The following is a 22,957-nucleotide window of genomic DNA, read 5'->3' on the forward strand; positions in this document are numbered from 1 at the left end:
AAACATTCTTGTCTCCCTGTTTGCAATTAATAAAGCTTTTAACCAAGTGATCTTTAATATTTTTAGCCCCTTTAAAAATAACCTTCGGTTTCTCACCTATGATATCTTTAAGATCCCCATCCGTTTTTAAAATATGCCAGTGTTTATTCACTATGTGTTTAATTTGTTTAGAGTTGATATTATAATCCAAAATTAAAGGTACATACTCGTTATCCCTACTCATTGTATCTTTCTTTGGTTTAGGTTTTAATACCTCAACTCTATCCATGTTCTTCACTTGTTGAATCTGTTCTTTCAGGACTGTAGGATCATAATGTTTCTCTTTAAAAAATGACGTCAATGTGTTTGCTTGGTTATCAAATTGATGGGGATCTGTACAGTTCCTCAGCATTCTTATATATTGTCCTTTTGGCATGTTGTTGATCCAAGGGGCATAATGGCAACTGGTTGTGTCAATGTAACTATTGACGTCAACCAGTTTAAAAAAGAAGAAGGGGAATTAGAAGTGGAAGACCCTTTAAAGGAGAGGAAGAGAGGAAAGACAAACACTTAGGTGTAGTTAACTTATCCAACAAAACTTTTACTGAAGATCAACTCAGAGTATTAAGTAAGGGATTGAAATTTGCCCCTACGTGTTCTAATGATGCTTTTAACTCATTTATAGATTTACAGAAGTTTAATCGTAAGCTGTGTTTAAAGAATTTTTTTTTTAAAACACCCTCAAAAAGATTTTAAAGATAACCAAGATGTGAATGATGATATGGTACATACTAAACTAAAGAATAAATCGAAATTTTTTCCTAAGTACCATTCCAGTGGTGCTATGGAGGTCTTCGAGAGATTAGTCATAGAGGACATTAAAAAAATCCCCAAAAATAAATATGGAAGACGTGAGAACAACCTTCGACCGATAGAGAAAAGAGCCCTTAGGGAATTAAGCAAAGATGACCAAATTATTATAAAACCTGCCGATAAGGGGGGGGGCTGTGGTTATTCAAAATAGGGAAGACTACGTTAAAGAGATCTATAGACAACTGGGGGACTCGAACACTTATTTAAAGTTGCCGGGTAACCCTATGGAGTCTATTAAGGATAAATATTTTAAACTAATAGAGAAAGGACGCACACAAAAAATTCTAAATAAAGATGAATATGATTACTTGAATGTTAAAACTTCTAAAATCCCTGTTTTTTATACCCTCCCCAAAATCCATAAAGATAAGGTTAACCCACCAGGCAGACCGATAGTGGCTGGGGTTAATTCCCTATTGAGTCGACTGTCTGAATACATAGACAGATTGTTACAACCTATAGTCACTTCACGTCCTACCTATCTTAAGGACTCCTCCCATCTCATCAGAGAGTTACAAAATATAACATGGGAGGAGGGTCACATATTAGTAACTTGCGATGTTAATAGTTTGTATACTATTATTAAACATGACCTAGGATGTGACTCAGTTAGACACTTTTTATCAGATAGTTTAGTTCCAGAAACCCAAAGAGATTTTATTATAGAGGGCATTTTACTCATTTTACAGAATAATTTCTTTTGGTTTGAGGGTTCTTATTTTTTACAACTGATTGGGAATGCGATGGGGACCAAGTTCGCACCGGGTTATGCAAATTTGTTTATGTCCTTCTGGGAGGAATCTTTCCTCTCAGAGGATGTACCTTGGAGTGCGAACTTGGTCCTCTATCGCAGGTACATAGATGATATTTTTTTTATTTGGAGGGGGGGAGAACAGCACCTTACTTCATTTTTTCAATTTTTAAATAACAATTCTAGAAATATCACTCTAACCAGTGAATATAGTACCTCCCATGTAAATTTTTTAGACCTGGTTATCTATATAGAGGATTCTTGTATTAAAACCAAAACGTTTTTTAAACTGGTTGACGTCAATAGTTACATTGACACAACCAGTTGCCATTATGCCCCTTGGATCAACAACATGCCAAAAGGACAATATATAAGAATGCTGAGGAACTGTACAGATCCCCATCAATTTGATAACCAAGCAAACACATTGACGTCATTTTTTAAAGAGAAACATTATGATCCTACAGTCCTGAAAGAACAGATTCAACAAGTGAAGAACATGGATAGAGTTGAGGTATTAAAACCTAAACCAAAGAAAGATACAATAAGTAGGGATAACGAGTATGTACCTTTAATTTTGGATTATAATATCAACTCTAAACAAATTAAACACATAGTGAATAAACACTGGCATATTTTAAAAACGGATGGGGATCTTAAAGATATCATAGGTGAGAAACCGAAGGTTATTTTTAAAGGGGCTAAAAATATTAAAGATCACTTGGTTAAAAGCTTTATTAATTGCAAACAGGGAGACAAGAATGTTTTTAACCAAAGACCAGGTTTTTATCCATGTAAAATGTGCTTACCGTGCAAGAATACTACTTTTAAGAAAGATACACAGAGCACGTTTAAATCCAATGTTACAGGAACTAGTTTTAAAATACGTGATGTTGTCACATGCCACTCCACTAATGTGGTGTATCTCCTCTGGTGTCCCTGTGGGCTCCAGTATGTCGGCATGACCACTAGAAGCCTAAAAACTCGCATTATGGAGCACATGGGGAACATACGGAGGGGATACACTAAACATAGTGTGTCAGCACATTTTATTGAATTTCATAATGGTGACACTTCTCTCTTAAGTTTTATGGTTATTGGGAAGAAGCGGATGAATTGGAGAGGAGAGGATAATGTCCGAGAACTTAGTAAGTTAGAGGGTAAATGGATTTTCACTTTGGACACTATGTGCCCTAAAGGTCTCAACATAGATTTTGAGTTAGTCCATTTTTTATAATATAATATTTTATATATTTTTTAAATATTATATTTACATTTTTATATTAATATCTTTTCTTCTAGGACGTTTCCTCTCCCTTCCACATCCCCCTGAGTTACATTTCTTCTATTTTATATATGATGTTTTATATGTACCTATATTAACAAATATTTTGTATTTTATATTTCTATTCCGATTTATTTATTCACAGCTTACTCAATTTGTTTATTTATTCTACTATATTATTGTATTATTTGTTTGGGCAAATGCCCTCTTTCAATATGAACACTTTCTGTAGTCAATTCCACCATGCCCGAGTGTGGAACGCATGGTGGAACACAAATACATCACATGACCGCATCCAACCGGAAGTCACATGTTTTTTAAATAATAAAAAAAAAATATTTTTTTTTTTTCCAAAACCGGAAGTGATATGGCTGGCGGGATTTCTGAAGCACAGCTGGATGCAGTTGGACTTATCAAGGGGGCTACTTAAGCCCTGAAGGTTCTCCAGGAATTTAGCACTGAGGAAGGCCCTATCTAGGGCTGAAACGCGTTTGCACTTTACTGGACTTTTTACTGGGACTTTCATTTGGCGGTATTGTTATTTTGTGTATATGCTGTGGTGCTTTGCTGCTTTTAATTTTGGCCATTATTGCAGTACCATACCACGCTGTATTTTATACATATATCTGCCTATTTTTGTCCTATATTATTAATATTTTAATATAATATTTTATCAATTAATAAACCCTTATTTACTCTTGAATTCGTGGAGTCTGGGTCTTCAACTGAAAATTATCGAAAGCCTGAATAGGCACCCGAGAGCGAAGTACATAGAGCCTAAGAGGCTCCATCCTTGTGAGTTCAATCCTCATATGATACAATTGTTTGTTTTTACCTATATGGAAAACACTATGTATGTCTCATTTGTTTTACAGATGTAACCACCATATCTATATCTGCAATAGGTGGTATATCCTTTTTACTCTGTATATTTTTCTAAGTGGGTGTGAATTATTTTAATTGTTTCACTTTACCTTTAGGTGTTAAGGGATTACACCTTTCTGTCACACTTACTTTTATTGTCTATTTTAAGTTGGAAGCGCCTACACAACTATACACCTTGTGTATATTTTGTTTGCTAAAAAATGAGAATAACTGAGAAAATGTATTATTTCATTCAATGTAAAGTTCATAAAATGTATTTAAATGTAAAGAGAATGGAAATTTTTAAGATAAATAATACTTAAAAGAGAACCTGTCATGCCCTAAACTACTTTTTCTCTTTTGAAATTTGATTTATAATTTCATTTTTGCAGTTACCGGTATATTTTTCTTTTAAATATATATTTTTTAAAAATAGGAATTTCTTTGGCATAGAGTAGTCTACTTATTGATTGATAAGGGAGAGCAGAAGAGATCTCTCACAGGCGGTTCTTCTGCTCTCAGTGCATGACAGGTACAGTGCTGCTGTGGTTGCAATGGAAACTCCATAGCTGATGCTGTTAGCACTGGCTAATGAGTATAGGCACAGCATGAGTGTCTTTATTCTATTCAGATGCCGCCATGTTAGCAATGAAGCCAGCATGTCGGTACCATGGAGGTGGTTTGCCCTGCATGAGGAGGTGTCATCAATAAAAAGACTGTGAGGAGCGAAGGCAGAACAGCAGGGGGTGTTACATAAGTATTATGTAAGGACAATGAAGCACAGGAGTGGAGGGTAAGGTAAATCATGACAAGTTCCCTTTAATCCTTTATTAGCCATATTTAATGTCAACTAGGTACTTATCTCTTACCTCTTAGCTTTCCAGGCTATTTTGGCTTGCTCGGTATCACCAGCTCCCAAAGCGGTTCCTATTCTCACACTGGCAGACACAGCAAAGGCCCTGGATATCTGATGGAAAATTATTATTTCTTTTTTTAATTAACACAAAACAAGTTTTTTTTTTTTATTATTACTATACCAAATTCTTTACAGTGAGATTAAAGGATTACTATAGGGTCAGGAACACAAACATGTATCCCTGACCCTTTAGTGTTAAAACCACCATCTAGCCCTCCTGGCCCCCTAATGCCTCCATAAATATAGCAAAATCTTACTGTATTCAAGCCTGAATCTGTAACTCTGCATGCTGTTTGCCTAAATCATCAGAAGTGGTAGCCTGATCCAATCACAATGCTTCCCCATAGGATTGGCTCAGACGGACAAAGAGGCAGAGCCAGCACAATTTAAACACAGCCCTGGCCAATCAGCATCTGCTCATAGACATGAATTGAATCAATGAATCTCTATGAGGAAAGTTCAGTGTCTGCATGCAGAGGGAGGAGATACTGAATGTTTGGATGCATTTTAGGCAGCCATGACCCAGGAAGGATCTCTAACAGCTATCTGAGAAGTGGCCAGTGAAGTTATCACTAGGCTGTAATGTAAACACTGCATTTTCTCCGAAAAGACAGTGTTTACAGCAAAAAGCCTGAAGGTAATTATTCTACTCACCAGAACAAATGCAGTAAGCTGTAGTTGTTCTGGTGAATATAGTGTCCCTTTAAATCAATCTAAGAATGGATAATATACAAAACAGAACAGATTTTTTTCAATACTTAATATCTATCTAACTTATATACTGAAATGTGGACCAATTGAAAAGAGCCATACAAAATGCTTACGTGTTAAAGGGACACTCGAAACACCAAGACAACTTTTTTAAAGAAGCAGTTTTGGTATAAAGAGCATTCCCCTATACTGTCACTGTTTGATTCGCTGCCATTTAGAAGTTTATTTACTTTGTTTATGCAGTACTAGAAACACCTCCCCTGCATATACAGCCTTACTCTATAATTCCTGTAAAGTAAGATCAAGATCTTGATAAAGACCATGGTGTGGTAGAAACGTTAATTTACACATGCAAATTTACCAACTCTCCTTCCATACCAGGCTCTTGAGTTCTGTCACCCACTCATCCAGAGGCTGCTCTCCCAGGAGAGGCATCCACATCGCCACTCGCATCTGTAGCTGCTGCTCCTTGCTTAGGAGACTCTTGCCCCGCCGATGCTGTATACCCCCAAGGACCTCATACCAGACTTCCTTCCAGGCTGCATCCATCGAGTCTGGGCCATCCTCCTCGTATAGGACCGCTGTCTGGGAGCTAGCTGGTTCCATACTGCTGTAGCCAGGGGCGCTGTACGGGTACTAGCGTTGCCCTCAATTATAAATCCAAGAACGGTGTCTCCAGGATGCTTCTCCTTGCACTAGTAAGCCATCCCACCGCGGCCACCAGATTTCACGGACCGCCTGGCACCCCGACTGGGTGCTTCCGCCAATCGCTGCTTCCTTAGTGCTTACCGTGTACCACAAGCACTGCACCAGACACCATCAGCACCGTAGTCCCCACTTCCAGCGTAACAGCTTGGCTGGGGTCTCGCCATCCTCCACTCACTCTGGACCCAAGTCAGGGATCCAGCTCCCAGTACGTAGACCTCTCCTAGCCCAGAGAGTATAGCAGGAGAGCTCTTACAAGAGCTAGTGATATAGCTGGTATAGCTGTTCCCTACAATCACAAGACGAGGCTCTGTGTTGAGGGTGAAGTAGAACTGGTTATTGGTAGTCACAACTGGCCTTTTATGCAAGTTCCCCATGCAAGGGGCACTCCCCCCTGCACCTAAGAGTAGACTACAGTAAAAACATACATGCGATTACATTGGCTCTCAGGTCCTGAACACTCCCATACAAAATGAGACAATCCCTCCCCTGTGCCTGTGAGGTTATTGGATCAGGAACTGTACTAACTTAATTATCTCCAGGCACAAAAACACACATTTCAGCAGTACCCCGAAAGTATCCTTAAAACCCATGGAAACCCCACAAAAGTTACAGCCCCGATCTGGGTGACCAACATATTCAAAAATCACCCAGATCGGTTGAGGGTTTCAGGATTTCCATGAAAGTATATTTTGACCGAGCACACACGAGGCTCCTGCCCAAAAGAGTTCCATGAATTCAGTTCCTCTTTCGGGAATACTTAATACAGTCAAAATACCGAATGCCGCTCTTCCCATACGAATCCAGTCAAACATATGTAGAGATGGAAGTCCCAGCTGTATTTGCGCTGTCGAGTGTCCGATTATAGTTCGATGCACTCGACAACCATACACCCCTGCATGTGTTTTCGGCTAAAGATGGCCGCCGCCATGTGTTTGCATGTAAAACGGCGACCACCCAGCCGACCACCAATTAAGTTGCGGTTAAACAGAAGTCAGGGAGGTTAATGGGCTGCACACTCCACTTGCGGGTGGTCCAACTGTTCAGTAACTACAATCCGTTTGGTAAGCCCCATATACCGAACAGGGCCTCTATTAACATAGAGGCTGATGGAGCTGCAGCTCCAGGCCCAGGCCCAGGCCCATGGAATAGGCCCATTGATTTAAAGAAAAAAAAAAGTTTTTCTTTTTTTGTTTTTTTTTTTACACACACACTACTTTTAGGGTTGCCAGGTAATTCTCAGAAGTATTTCTTATGGTTTCCAGGTATTTCTCAGGTATTTGAGGCTGCCTAGCCGGTGCCGGTATTGCAGTAATACCGGCAATACAAATGTCTGTCTCAGTATAAACAGAGATTATTCTGCAATACCAGCGCCGGACAGTAGGGGTCGCTAGTTGTGTGGAGAGAGGCAGGGATACGAAGTTACAGCATCTCCCTCCCTGTCTCTCTCTACTCACTGATCCACGGGAGAGCAGTACAGAGAGTCCAGACAGCAGTTTCAAGCCTGCGAGACATGGGGACGTTGAGAGACTTGGGGACGCTGAGACATTTAGATACTGAGAGACATAGGGACCCTGAGACACTAGGGACACAGTGGTCCCATGTCTCCCAGTGGCCCCTAGTCTCTCAGTGTCCCCATGTCTCCCAGCCAGTGTCTCTAGTGTCTCAGTGTCCCCGTGTCTCTCAGTGTCCTTGGTGTCTCTCAGTGTCCCTGGTGTCTCTCAGTGTGCCTGGTGTATCCCAGTGTGCCTGGTGTCTCTCAGTGTCCCTAGTGTCTGTGTCCCTAGCCTCCCAGAGTGCCCATGTATCCCAGTGTCCCCATGTCTGACCCAGTATCTCAGTGTCCCCAAGACTCACAGAGTCCCAATGTCTCTCAATGTCCCCTAGTGTCATGCCTTAACTATGGTATCCTCTTACTTCCTGGTTCCACGGAGCCTAGCCACACCCCTTTATGACACGGTCTCCTTATTTAATCCGACCGCACCAGCTGATCGACGCTGGATTATTGAACTACGTTCCGTACTCACGAACCGGCTACAACTTCGTTGTGAAAGCCTTCTGTTACCGGACCGGACTGGAAGACACTTCAAGTTCCCTTCACCTCTCCTCATCCACGACTAAAGCTGAACTCTCTTCACTTATGATAACCGCCTCTGAGGAGATCTCGGGAAACAGTGTTCTATGTGCCGGAAGCTAAGTAAAACCTCTGTGATAAGCGTTACATCTCAAAGCCGTTATTTCCTGTCTCCAAAGTCCTTCTATAAAACAACCCAGTTACAGCTATCTTTAACTCATTCACTATACAAGTTAGCTGCATCTGTCTTGCTTCAGTTAAATGCTATGGAACAGCTATTGTAACTTCTTATCACCTAATTCGTTAATACTACTAAGAGACTCTTTCTGATTCAGTGTCTGCTAATTACTACCGTTTACTACTTAAAGCTACAGTGCCTGTAATTGTGGACTTCAGTTATCGTTTACTACTTAAAGCTACAGTGCCTGTAATTGTGGACTTCAGTTATCGTTTACTACTTAAAGCTACAGTGCCTGTAATTGTGGACTTCAGTTATCGTTTACTACTTAAAGCTACAGTGCCTCTAATTGTGGACTTCAGTTATCGTTTACTACTTAAAGCTACAGTGCCTGTAATTGTGGACTTCAGTTATCGTTTACTACTTAAAGCTACAGTGCCTGTAATTGTGGACTTCAGTTATCGTTTACTACTTAAAGCTACAGTGCCTGTAATTGTGGACTTCAGTTATCGTTTACTAATTAAAGCTACAGTACCTGTAAATTGGACTTAACGTCACAATATCTTCTACTTTTTATAATAAATATTCAAACTATAAGAAATCTGCAGTTGTGTTCCTTCATAACAAATGTTTAAACGTGACACCTAGTGTCCTAGTAACATTGGGACACATGGAGACACAGACTCTAAGGGACACTGGGAGACATGGGGATACAAACACTAGGGGACACTGGGAGATATGGGGATAATGAGACACTAGGGAACACTGAGAGACATGGAGACACAGGGAGATATGGGGCACTTCCAGTGCCCTTATGTCTCCCAGCCAGTGTCCCTAGTATCTCAGTATCCCCATGTCTCTCAGTGTCCTTTTTGTCTCAGTGTCCTCAGTGAATATATTATGAGACAGTGTGGGGTCTAGTCCGAGGTTGTCAAAACTTGAACCAAGGCAAAGCATGTGGGGTCAGCTTGGGGCATAAGTCATTATATATTAGAGATGTCATCAAATTTACTCTTAGGTCCTGGGCAATTCCAAAACTAAGGAAAATAAAACTGTTCTATAATTTTGCTTACTAAAAGGAGATAGGTTTACATTTTATCATTATATATAATATTTTATCCACTTTACTTAAATATCTTACCATTGCAGATGCTGTTGCCAATACCACAATTATGGATTGTGCTCCAAGTTCCACCACACTGACCAGGCCTAAAGTGAAATAGAAATCTGAATTGCCAAGGAAAGAAAAAGTTCTTCTGCCAAATACAGTATTTTGAAGACCTAGCCAACCTATTGTTAGAATTGTATTCATATTCATTCAATAAGTGTAATATAACTCGTTATCCATATTAACTCATTATCTACAGTAGCAACAACAGATTTGCAAAAAAAGAAAAAAACATTGTAAACTAACCGACCAAAAATGTTCCAATTTGGAAGCTCCACCATTTTATACACATCATTAACATGCTAGGAATTGACAGACGTATAAAAATCCCCCATTCTTGGAAGCAGTCTTTTGACCAACCTGCAAAGAAAGTAAAAGCAAAAGGAAACGAGAGTACAGATTACAAATGCACTACTCTAGTATAACAAAAGGTAAACATAAATTATTCAGTCAGGAACAGGGGTGTTTCTAGGTTCCAAAACATACAGAGGCTTTCATCCAAAAGCAAAATGCAAGGCCATATCCAATGCGAATTCCAAACATAACCCTTTAATCCCTTTACTACTCTCTTCTTCGTTCCCAATTATTTTATTGTTCTGTCATCCCTTTGCGTCTTTATCAGCTTATGCCCCCTCTGCTCCCTCCCTTCTACTAGCTCGTCGAATTACAAACTAAAATGCTTTGTTCTTTGACTTTGGACAACAGCTTTGATTGAGCTGATATAAAATAAGCTAAAAGCACTAGTATGTTTCCAAGTAAAGGATCTGGGCTAAAATGTAATTTGGCTTGAAGCCCTAACAATGCCTATAAGATAGGACAGAATGGGTGAACCTGAAAGGGGTCCTTGTCAGTGATGTGATTTGCATCTCTGGTGATGCCCACAATTTCCAGTCTTCACAAAAAGAGGCAAGCCAACCAACTGAACTGAAGATGCTTCCAGATGCTTTACACCAGGAAAATAAATTGGGACCCTGTAACTGGGACTTTCCCAACATATATGGGATTGCAGACCACACAGGAGGAAATGGTATTAATGCAGACTAACTGCTTGATTTACTAGTTAACAGAAAAAAAGTTACACTTGGGAGTCAGAAAACTCATCTTACAAGGTGAATTCCAAGTATATTATAACACGCCACTTCTGGCATGAGCTTTTTTTCTGCAACGTACTCAGTGTTTGCATGACACCAGGAGAAAGCATTAGAGCCACAAAGTATTTGCTGCTTGCTGCCATAATGCTATGCCTGGTCCCACTAATGTAGGATTTACACATGGGAAACTGCAACCATCATCTAGCAAATATGTAATGGTTTTTCATGTTAATCAAAAGCTTTTCAATTCTGGCATAGTGGCAGACAAATACTAACTTGTAATTATGTTGGCATAAATGTACTGCATCGTCAGAAAAAAATAATGTTAGGCTCTAGTAAACTAATCACTGAATGGTAATGGATGGTTAATAATTACAAATATGAATCAGAATAACACGTGGTACATAAAATTAAATCAATTATAACATTTCATTGATTGCACAAAATGATAAGAAATAGAGAAAAAAATCTCATGCAAGACTGAAATAAAAACAAAATCTATATATAACCGCATCAGTGAATATTAATATAGTTCATACCAGCCCATGTCTCTATATGCAGCTTTTTTGCCCATAGGTAGATGAAAAGTAGTAAAGGCATTGATATTTGAGAAATTGTATTTGCCCATGCTGAGCCCCTGTAAAAACAAACAAACACAAAAACTTTGTTTTCATATTTCATACAGGATATAAATAATAATTATATATATATATACACCCTTTCTTGGGAGTGCGGCCACCATCTTACTACACCACCAATGACTAATGTTTTAGTTTTTTTAAAGCCAAATAGACCTAATTTTTTAACTATACGTCCTTGTTGCTTCCCTTTTTATCCCCATAGTATTTTTAAGTATTTTAATTTGTTATTAAGTTTATTAAAAAACAATCACATGACCTATGACATCAAGTGACCGTTATTTTCACATTTTCAACCCATGGACCCTTGTATAAAAGCAAAAGCAACACTTGAAAAAGCCTAATTATTGGATGAAACATGTTGTGTTCCATTTTATTATTTTTATTACTATCTTTCTACTAAAGATTATGCTTAATAATCATCTGTGGACCTTTTTATTATCCTGACATTGGGGCATATTTTTCCTTGATGAAGAACATGCCAGTTATGCGTTTGGATTGAGCAAAAATATTTTCCTGTTATTTTATCTTATTTCAACAACACAGTGTACGCTATATTTTATTATCTGTTTTATAAACCACGGTGAGGTTTTTAACCTATTCAAATATTCACAGAGAAGGCCGCACATATATCCAAGAGTAGGGATCATTCCAGTCCAAACCTTATATTCACTATTCTGGATATCTGACATACTACACTATATTAGTATTTCTGCTTGTATAACATATTTGAACCATTCCCTATTGGACCAAGACTACAGACCTATATCCACAAGTGGGAATTCATCTCCAAACAGTGTAAGTGTTTTTCTTCATTTTTGCCACACTAGAGGTATCTACTGACTACACTATATTCCCTCCTTTTTGTCCTATTTTTCTATTTTATATCTTATTGAACCTGTGGACGTTATCAAGTCGCTGCTCACTAATTTCAACTACTTTTGTATATAGATGTTTATACACAATATATTGCTATTAAATGATATACCAAGATAATTTCTGCATTTGATCTATTTTTAAAGTTACACTTGTAGAATAGGAGTACTGAGATCAAATATGAGCTCACTATAATAAATGTAAAATAAAGAAAAAAAGCAGCATGCTTTAAATGGTTGTATACAAAGATAAAATGATATCACAGAAATACTAGCATCTCTAAAACTAATTACTTTAGTATTTTATAAAATGCAAGTATAGTGTATTTTAAAGTGGTCTATAATGCTGATGATGCCTTATACCAGCATTACTTTCAACGTAGGGCAGACTATATACCAATTGTGATGTAATCAATGTAGAGAATTAAAATTATATATTTTTCTAACCTTTACTTAAAGAAAACAGAAATATTTTAGGACAAAATGTAAAAATTATGTTACTGTTTGTTACTTGCAGCAAAACAATAACGGAGTTATTCACTAAAGTGAGAATTCTTGGGAATTCAAACTAATTTCAAGGCCAAAATACCCAAACAAACAATAATAAAAGCTCTCCAAGTTAGTTAGTCATGCTTCCAGTTTGGTTATTTTGGCTTTACATTTGACATTGACTTTGAATTCAATTTTATTTCCAGACACTTTTCACCTTAGTGAATAACCTTGTAATTTAAAAGAAAACTTGAAAACTTGAAACTTGAAAACTTGAAAAATAAAGCACCCATAAACTTGCAATAAATTGCTAGAAAAGCTAATCACATCAAAGTACAATATATACAAGGCTCTTCCATGCTCTCTTTCTTTCATGCCCTTCAGTATATGGAAAAAACATGAAGAAATTAGAAACAAAGTACCAAATGTTACATATTGGTGTTATCAGAATCCAATACCTAAATAGTTTATAGCAAGGTGGAATGTGCAACTTATTTAGGTTCGGCAGCTCCAAGTAGACCTGCATGGAATCCTACAGAGTGAGCAAACCTGTGAACAGGGCCATCTTTAACAAGGGGCAAAAGGGGTAGCTGCCCCGGGCCCACTTATTCCTGGGGGGCCAAAAGGAGCTGCACCTTCAGCCTGCAACAATTTGCCCGTGGTCCTTTTAAAATTCCCCCAGACCGGGCCCCTTTTACTGTGGTATTCACTTCTCTGGCTCTGTCACACTCACCTTTCCACAGTTACCCCTTTTTTCTCTCCCTGTCACAGTCACCCCCTGAAGACACTCATCATACGCACACAGTCATGAAACATAGCTGCGCCATAAACACAATGCACAAAGACCATAGGCAGTCCCCCATACAAACACAACACATTGCAAACAGTTACCGCACACATATATGGCCCCAGACACAAACACATGGTCACAGAGACATACATTTGAACACAGAGACACTCACTGTCAGACTTACACTCAGACACAGTGACTGTGATAGTTATTAATGGGCAAAGGGGACTAGAGGGCCCAAGCAAATGCTTGCCCATGGTCCAATCTGTATTAAAGATGGCCCTGCCTGTGAATATCACATTAGGCAATGCCTTGTTTAAGCAATCATTGAGCAAAGCCTGGATTTCTTCCTCAGACAATATGCTCAAATTGCTCCCTAAATGATGATTGTCATTCTCTGAGGAAAAGTATTTTGGAAAATTGCTGTTTGCCATTTTCACAAAGAAAATTTACTTTTCACACAGTAACTATCTGTGTGAGATCAAAGATCTCTCTGCTTCTCTCTGCCTTCAGATCAAAGTATGTGGGGGTACTGTTCTATTACTGTGATATAATAAAAACCTGGAAAATTGGTACATATACTGTCATCTTCAGAAGACAGTGTTAAATCAAAATACTGAGGTTTTATTGCACTAACTAATATCAGGATTATAACATTTCCTGTGAAAATGAAATTCATGTGTATAAAAAGACAAATATAAAAGTAAAAATATCTGGGCCCTGCATTTCTGTTAAAATGGCTAGACCAAACATCTCAAATTATGCCATTTGGAATACTCTGGTTTACCTACTTTTGCAAATGGTATGCCATAATGGTGTAAATGTTATTACCCAGGCTGCCATACTCTCTGAAAAGCCACTTAGGCACAGAAAATCACTTTGCCAAATTTCCGACTTTGAAGTGGACATGTAATATTTTTGTCCCCGTGACTTACCCACAAAATAGAAAATCTGGTACATGGGGGTACTTTTACATTCAGGATACAATGTTAAATTAAAATAGTGAGGCTTTGTTGCAATAACTCATATCAGGAATATGAAATGTCCTGTGAAAAGTGAGTTCATCACTGTGGAAAAGCACAAATAAAACTATAACCACTATGTGGGCCCGTTATTTCTGATAAAATGGCTAGACCAAACATCTAAAATTATGCCATTTGGAATACTCTGGCTTGCCTACTTTTGAAAATGGAATGCCATAATAGTGGAAATGTTATTACCCAGGCTGCCATACTCTCTCAAAGGCGATATAGGCCCAGAAAATCACTGCCAAATTTCAATGTGTAAAAACATAAATGGACAAGCCATATATTTGACCCTGTAACTTTCCAAACCCCATAAAACATATACATGGGAGGGTACCATGATGCTCGTGAGGCATCACTGGACAGAACTAGGAGTGTTTCAGGGCAGTAAAATATATACTTACAATAATATTATCAGTGAAAGTACAGTTTTTATGTGAAACATGCAAAAAAAAAAAATACCTGAATACTAACTTTGGCTAGGGTTTGTGCCCAAGTGGCTACAACAAAAGACTGGGCATAACCCATTTTGAATACCCTGGGATGTCTACTTTTTTCAAATGTTCATTTCTGGGCTGCCATACGGTCTCAGAGGCAACCTAGGCACAGCAAAACAATCTGGCAAATTTCAATGTAGAAAAAAAATTAATCGGCAAGCCGTATATTTGATCCTGTAACTTTCCAAAACCCCATAAAACCTGTACATGGGGGTTACTGCTTCACTCGAGAGACATTTCTGAATATAAATATGTATGTTTTATTGCAGTAAAAGCAAACAGTATTCTGACATTAACAGTTAAAATGCCAAGTAGAACTTGAAAAATAACAAAATGTCTTAATTTTTTAAACGTTTTTAGATTTTCATCATATAAAATGGAGTTCCATATATGAATGTTTGATATGAAATGAAAGCTCCTGAACAAAATTATATAAAGGTGTGGGTGCACTTAGTATGAAAGAGGTAAATTATTGTTGAACAGATATATAGTCAAATTCTGTGGTTTGTTGACACTTTGTTTTGATGTACAGCTTGGCTCAGTCCTTAAGGGGTTAAACTGGAGAAATATTTTATGTAAACATGGCTATGCTTTTTTCACTACTATGTATTGATATTTTATTGAAATATTTCCAATAACCATTTTAATTAGAAAACAAAAAAAGTATTAAATGCATATAAAAGAAACATTCCAGGCATCATAGCAACCTAATCTAAATGAATATTTATCATAATTTGACATCTTGGACACTATCCTATCTTAAGTTAAATGTTTAAATGGAGTTAAATGTTAACAAATGGTTTATCCCCAAAGTAGCTCGCTCCTCTACTTCTGGAAAAGTCGGAGACTATTAATAACATTGTAACGGACCGTTTCGCCCACAGCAGGATAAAAACCGTTAGGCGATAATCCCTTTCCAGATAGACCAGCAGCTACTGCAATCACCAACCTCCCGAACTCCAAACTGCACGTATTCACCAACTCCCGAACCAGAGACACACGAACCCTGGAAGCAGCCGAACAGGAAAAGCCCTACGAACAGCTTACACTCCTGGCAATCGGCATACAGTCAAATTCCCCCCAAGAATGAGACAACACTTCACTTTGAGGGTTAAAACAGGAATTCCTGTGCTGGCACACCCAGCCTGGTTTTTATTACAGTCTTTTCATATACAGGACCGCCCACAGGGAGGTATAAAACAACCAATCACATATCAGTTACATCCCACATATTCCCTCCCCTTATCCTGAGAGGAAACTCAATTACACATACAGTTAAAACATACTTTTTACCCAACTTTCATAACTCTAAAACCATACATCACATTCACATAAATTACATATTCACAATCAATCCATTCAGGGGAACAACATATTAAAAAATGGCATTAATCAGACCAGGGGTTCAAAAGTTAGTAAAGTATCTTTTAAAACCCCCTGCCAGCATGGCTTTCCGGCCCAGACCAGTTTCAGAGACTTCTATCCTGGAGATAATTGAGAAGTAATTCAATTATCTCCCAGGACAGAGACAAGACTCCATTATGCACATGGTGAGCACAAAGCATTAAAATACAATAAAATACACAAAGTCACATTTTATACATGGGATCTGAGCGCACAAAACTACCAAATAGCGCTGAGATCCTATTCACACAGTTCAATTGCCATGGAGCCGAAGTCTTTAACTACACAAATGGGCTCCATGGCATAGCTATCTGGGTTAACACATTCACATAAAGTCGGGTCCATAGTCCAAAGGCAAGAGGCGGGCAAGCAGCCCCCTCCAAGGACACGTGGCGAGGTCGGTTTCGCCACATTTCTCCCCTTTACCATCTAGAATAACAGGGTATCTGACCTCCTGCCGGTCAGTGCCCTGGTTAGTCCAGCAACCCACCCACAAAACAGAAACAGCAGTAGAGCCCACCCACAATAACTGGTTACTACACCTGAGTAGAGGAGAACTTTGTCCATGTCCAGGTGCCTCGCCACGGCTGTGCGGGGGGCTGGTAGACTGCCTTGGTGGGTTGCTGAGTGGGCAGAGACCAGCAGTACTCTGCCCTGGTGCCAGCACTACCACGGAAGTAGCCTGGTTGGAGCCTGGTTGCTGGAGGGGGAGACCGACTGTCCATCTGGATACACCGTTCTGTGGCTGGGGGACAGGACCGACCATCCTTACCCCTTGTGCTGCAAGTGCAGAGACTACGGTCCCATCTGCACTGTTGGGGGGCGTAACATCTCCCCCCAGGGAGCTGAAGGTGCTGTCCTTGAAGGTGTTTTAACCCCTTCAGCGCTATGGGAGGGGAATCCTGAGGGTGGGGGCACCCTCAGGGCACTATTGTGTCAGGAAAACCGTTTTGTTTTCCTGACACTATAGTGATCCTTTAAATACAATATATAAACCATTCAGGGTCACCTTTGCTCCAGCACTGTGGCAACCATTACAGCTTCCACACTGCCTTACTTGCACTATCCTCCAGGATGGGGTTGCTTATGTATTTTTATTGCATTATAAAGATTATACAAAAACATTTGTTAATAAAAGAAGAGTAAAATATTTCTCTAGAAGCTTTTCAGTCAATCAATGTATGAAGGGTATGAATGAGCATACAGGAATGTGATGTCACTCTTAACATACTTTTTATACCTAAAAATGCATACATGCTTTGTAGATTTCTATGGAAAAATAATAATAATCACGTGGACTAGTAGAATAATCCCTGCAGCAGTCAATGGAAGAGCTCCTAGTACTACTATTAAACCTGTAAACAAAGTAATTGGTTAACAGGTGACAGAAAATTAAAATAAGTGTGTAGTTCGTAATTTTACAAACATTAGCTTTACTAACTCACCATTAACCATTTCCTTGTAGCCCAAGTATCATTAACTTTTCTGCTACTACCAAATAAACACAAGGAACCTATTAGACTCTAGAGCCCATTGGACGGCATAAGAAGGTTTCAGTTTGGAGGTGTTACAAAACTGTTACAAACCCGGATTATATTGACTATTTTGTGACACTATGGCTTCGGTACTTGAATGCTGCACCCTCTCCCGAATGGATTATATATACCCCGGTTCGTCAAATGAACAACCGACCACCCGGCTCCTGGCGTGTGCCGCCACTTAACCCCGGTCACCTCTCAAACTACCGAACGGTCGACCACCCGGCTGAGAGCGTGTGCCACCAATTGATCACACAGGGAGTTGCGGTTTGCGGTTAACCGCAGGCTAATTGATGGCCCCAGTATATATCCGTTCATGCCTTATCTACCGATGGTCAAACTATCGAAAGAGGCACGAACGGGGACCACCTTCAATCTGGCGTGTGGCCTCAATTAGAATGTAGAACGTTGCGGTTAACCGCAGGCTAAGTGCCCCTTCACGGAGGGCTAACTTTGTATACCGAACAGCGACCACATCCAGCCAGACAGCGGGGATTCGGGCACAACTCTGGCCGTTATTAGTTCCACGAGTTGACGCCAAGGTCCGGCTGCCTATTGTTGCACCTAAAAACATGGCCGCCATTTTCAGCCTGCGACACAAATACACGAACAGACTTTCTCTCGACGAAATACAGCAGCAGGTTCGTGAGTTTGAGTCGCTATTCGGTGAACTAGTGCACACAGACTGGAGCTACAAAATGAGTGGTGAAAGTACCAAAATATCTATTAAACTGTTAGTGTTATGTATTTTTAATCTGTTTTCTGTGTGTAAAATAAACGTGGGTTTTGGGCGCTTGGAGATAATTGTATTACTGTAACCGTTGGATTCATTATCTCCAAGCTGGGCGGTAGCAAATTCAAATGATACATTGCATTCCCATTGGTATATTCCTTGTGTTATACCTGTATCCCATCAGGTCCAGAGGGGGCTGTCCCTGGACCTGAGATTTTGCATAAATACCGATCCTTGTGTGCCATTAAAACCAGTTCTTGTTTGACCTTCAAATCGCATCCTCGAATCGTTTTGTGGGGAAAGAATATCCTATCTGTAAAATAGCTAGTGGGATTGTTCTACACTTACAGGATCCTTCTGGATATCGAGCTAAAGCGGCTTCTCTCTCTCTCCAAGCTGGGATCCAGACTATCCAAGCGGTCCAGCTTCCAGCTAGCCTGGGAGTAACCGTAACAGGTGGTATTTTATGGAATGACAGAGACTCAATGGATGTTAGACATGTGCAATTCGTTTCAGTCCGAATTAAAATTCAGCCGAATTTCGGTTAATTTGGACATTCGGGTGCTTCCGAATGTCCGAATAGTTGAATTGCCGAAGTGCCTGTCACGTCCTTCTCTGTTCTGTGGAGATGTCTGGCAATGGCTTCTGGTATCCAGTACTCTTGTTACAATTCTTGTTTAGTTTTTCTTGTTTTTTTGGTTTTCTATTCTATGTCTGGTTTTCTTTAAGCTGGGATTTCTGGGTTCATTCCTATAGTCCGTCCCTGGATTTCCCAGTCTCTTGGATTCATTTAAATGTTTGTTTTATGTTGCCACACCCGTTTGTTTTCCATCATTCCTTTTTGTTTCAGTGTCCTGCAGGCAGCTGCTCACGGCTTCTGCCCTTTCTTGCAGGTAAGTGCTATATATGTATTCTTTGGATGTTTTCACATACATTAGGCAGTGTAGGACCTGCCAGATATGGGGTACATTGGCGTTGTTGACAGGCTTATGCAATGTATGATCATATAGTGTGACAAAATCCCCATGATTTCCATATGTAGTACTTAGTTATTTCTCCTCTTGTTTTGCCTATGTTATCTTGTCTTGTTTTAGTTTGTATACCCAGTCCATGTACAGTCCTGTCCAGTCATGCCCATGTTATGTTCATGTTTTCCTCATGTCTTGTGTATATGTTCTGGGTTTAGCTTACTATCTTTCTCTGGTTCTGGGTTCTATTAGTTCTGTCTTGTTTTCATGTTTGGTGCCTATCTCTAGTCTTGCTTTGTTTCTAGTACTGGATACATTCTTGCTGCAGAGCCTCCCTATTCAGCTACTGGGAGGTCTGCTTAATTTCCAAGCTCCTAGTTCCTGGTATCCGCTGAAGCTGATTCAGGGTCTTGGTATGTGGCTGCACAATCGCTTGTGCTCAACACCAGGGGGCGTGCGGTTACCCTGCACCAGACCCTGCTAATCCACCTCCACACTGTGACTCCTACTCTAAACATCAGGCATACTGGGTCCCGGTCCTGCACCGCCGCCCGGATAGTGTCTGGGTCCCGGGCACCGGACCGCCACCCTGACAGTGCCAAAGTGCTAAATTTTCGAAGCCCCGAAGAGCCGAAATTACCGAATTTCCGAAGTGTAGTAGTTTTGAAGTGCCGAATTGCTGAAGTGGCCGAAGTTCCGAAGTTCCGAAGCACAGTATTGCCTAACTACTAATATACTTACCCAGTGAAAGAAAAAGAAAGTTACACTGTATACAATTTCAAATAAAAAGTATACAAACATAGACAAGATTCAGCTGTAAGCGTTTGCAACACTTACAACAATCAAGTAACATGCATTCATATAAAATGTAAGTTACTTGGCCAGTCAATGTAATGACAGGAATGAATAAGTAGATAACTCCTCAATTCCCACGGTATTAGGGAGCTATCTACTAAAAGGCTGAAAGATTACTTAGTATTAGTAAATTATGCCCCTACTCGCTATACCGCGAGAAGGGGCATGTCTATTAAACAGTGAGCAGCCTGTGGCTGCTCACTGTAAAGAAAAAAAGAAAAAGGGTCCTATTCCCCCCCCCCCCGGCCCCCACCCCTGAGCGGCGGGTGGGGGCCCTAAAGTAAAAAAAAGGGGGGAGACACCTAATGTCCTCCCCCATGGCCCCCACCCCTGAGCGGTGGGTGGGGTCCCTAAACAAGAATAAGGGGGGGACCTAATGTCCTCCCCCCTGGCCACCACCCCTGAGCGGTGGGTGGGGGCCCTAAACACAAATTGGGGGGGGGACCTAATGTCCTCCCTCCTGGCCCCCACCCCTGAGGGGTGGGTGGGGGCCCTAAACAAAAATAAGGGGGGGGACCTAATGTCCTCCCCTCCTGGCCCCCCCCTGATCGGTGGGTGGGGGTCCTAAATAAAAATTGGGGGGAGACACCTAATGTCCTCCCCGCTGGCCCCCACCCCTGAGCGGCGGGTGGGGGCCCTAAATACATATTTAACCGCCCTCCCCCAAGGTGACTAGGGGCCCCAAACCCCTAGTCAGCCCCTCCCCCAAAAAATAAACTCCTACCTACCCCCCTCACCCTAAAAATTATGAGAGGGGACCTTTAACTAAATACCTGTAAAAATAAAAATAAACTTACCATTCAATGTTTTCTTTCTTCTAAAATCTTCTTTTTTCAGCCCCAAAAAAGGCCAAAGAAAAATCCATAATAACCGACGCAATAAAAAAAATAATAAAAAAAATGAGGGGGGTAGGTAGGAGTTTATTTTTTGGGGGAGGGGGTTTGGGGCCCCTAGTCACCTTGGGGGGAGGGGGGATACATTTTCATTTAGGGCTCCCACCCACCGCTCAGGGGTGGGGGCCAGGGGGGAGGACAATAGGTCCCCCCAGTTTGTATTTAGGGCCCCCACCCGCCGCTCAGGGGTGGGGGCCAGGGGGGAGAACAATAGGTCCACCCCTTATTCTTGTTTAGGGCCCCCACCCACCGCTCAGAGTGGTTGCCAGTGGGGAGGACAATAGGTCCTCCCCCCTTTTTTACTTTAGGGCCCCCACCCGCTCAGCGAGGAGGGACCCTCTTTTAATATTTAATTTTTTTGGGGGGACCCCATGTCACCTGGCGGAAGGGTGGTTACATTTTCATTTAGGGTCCCCACCCACCGCTCAGGGGTGGGGGCCAGGGGGAGGACAATAGGTCCCCCCCCCAATTTGTATTTAGGGCCCCCACCCACGGCTCAGGGGTGGGGGCCAGGGGGAGGACATTAGGTCCCCCCATTTGTATTTAGGGCCCCCACCCGCCGCTCAGGGGTGGGGGCCAGAGGGGAGGACAATAGGTCCCCCCCAGTTTGTATTTAGGGCCCCCACCCGCCGCTCAGGGGTGGGGGCCAGGGGGGAGGAAATTAGGTCCCCCCCAATTTGTATTTAGGGCCCCCACCCGCCGCTCAGGGGTGGGGGCCAGGGGGAGGACAATAGGTCCCCCCCTTATTCTTGTTTAGGGCCCCCACCCACCGCTCAGGGTGGGGGCCAGTGGGGAGGACAATAGGTCCTCCCCCTTTTTTACTTTAGGGCCCCCACCCGCTCAGCGAGGGGGGACCCTCTTATTTTTTTTATTTTTTTGGGTGACCCCATGTCACCTGGGGGGAGGGGGGTTACATTTTCATTTTGGGCCCCCACCCACCGCTCAGGGGTGGGGGCCAGGGGGAGGACAATAGGTCCCCCCCTTATTCTTGTTTAGGGCCCCCACCCCTGAGCGGTGGGTGGGGGCCAGGGGGAGGACAATAGGTCCCCCCATTTGTATTTAGGGCCCCCACCCGCCGCTCAGGGGTGGGGGCCAGGGGGGAGGACATTAGGTTACCTCCCTTATTCTTGTTTAGGGCCCCCACCCACCGCTCAGGGGTGGGGGCCAGGGGGCGAACATTAGCCCCCCCCCCTTATTCCGCTCAGAGGTGGGGGCCAGGGGGAGGACAATAGGTCCCCCCCATTTGTATTTAGGGCCCCCACCCGACGCTCAGGGGTGGGGCCAGCGGTGAGGACATTAGGTGTCCCCTCATTTTTATTTAGGGCCCCCACCCACCGCTCAGGGGTGGGGGCCGGGGGGAGGACAATAGGTCCCCTCCCTTATTCTTGTTTAGGGCTCCCACCCACCGCTCAGGGGTGGGGGCCAGGGGTGAGGAAATTAGGTCCCCACAATTTGTATTTAGGGCCTCCACCCGCCGCTTAAGGGTGGGGGCCATGGGGGAGGACATTAAGTCCCCCCCCAAAATTTTTATTTAGGACCCCCACCGCCACTCAGGGGTGGGGGCCGGTGGGGAGGACAATAGGTCCTCCCCCCTTTTTTTACTTTAGGGCCCCCACCCGCTCAGCGAGGGTGGACCCTTTTTATTTATTTTTTTAAC

General features: G+C 41.6%; 1 pseudogene; it reads right to left on the minus strand.

Annotated features, from left to right (window-relative positions):
- Window positions 1-22,957, minus strand: part of LOC134612709 (multidrug and toxin extrusion protein 2-like) — a 133,572-nt pseudogene that overhangs the window by 45,547 nt on the left and 65,068 nt on the right.

This window comes from Pelobates fuscus, chromosome 1 (assembly GCF_036172605.1).
Source record: "Pelobates fuscus isolate aPelFus1 chromosome 1, aPelFus1.pri, whole genome shotgun sequence".
NCBI classification, from domain to species: Eukaryota; Metazoa; Chordata; class Amphibia; order Anura; family Pelobatidae; genus Pelobates; species Pelobates fuscus.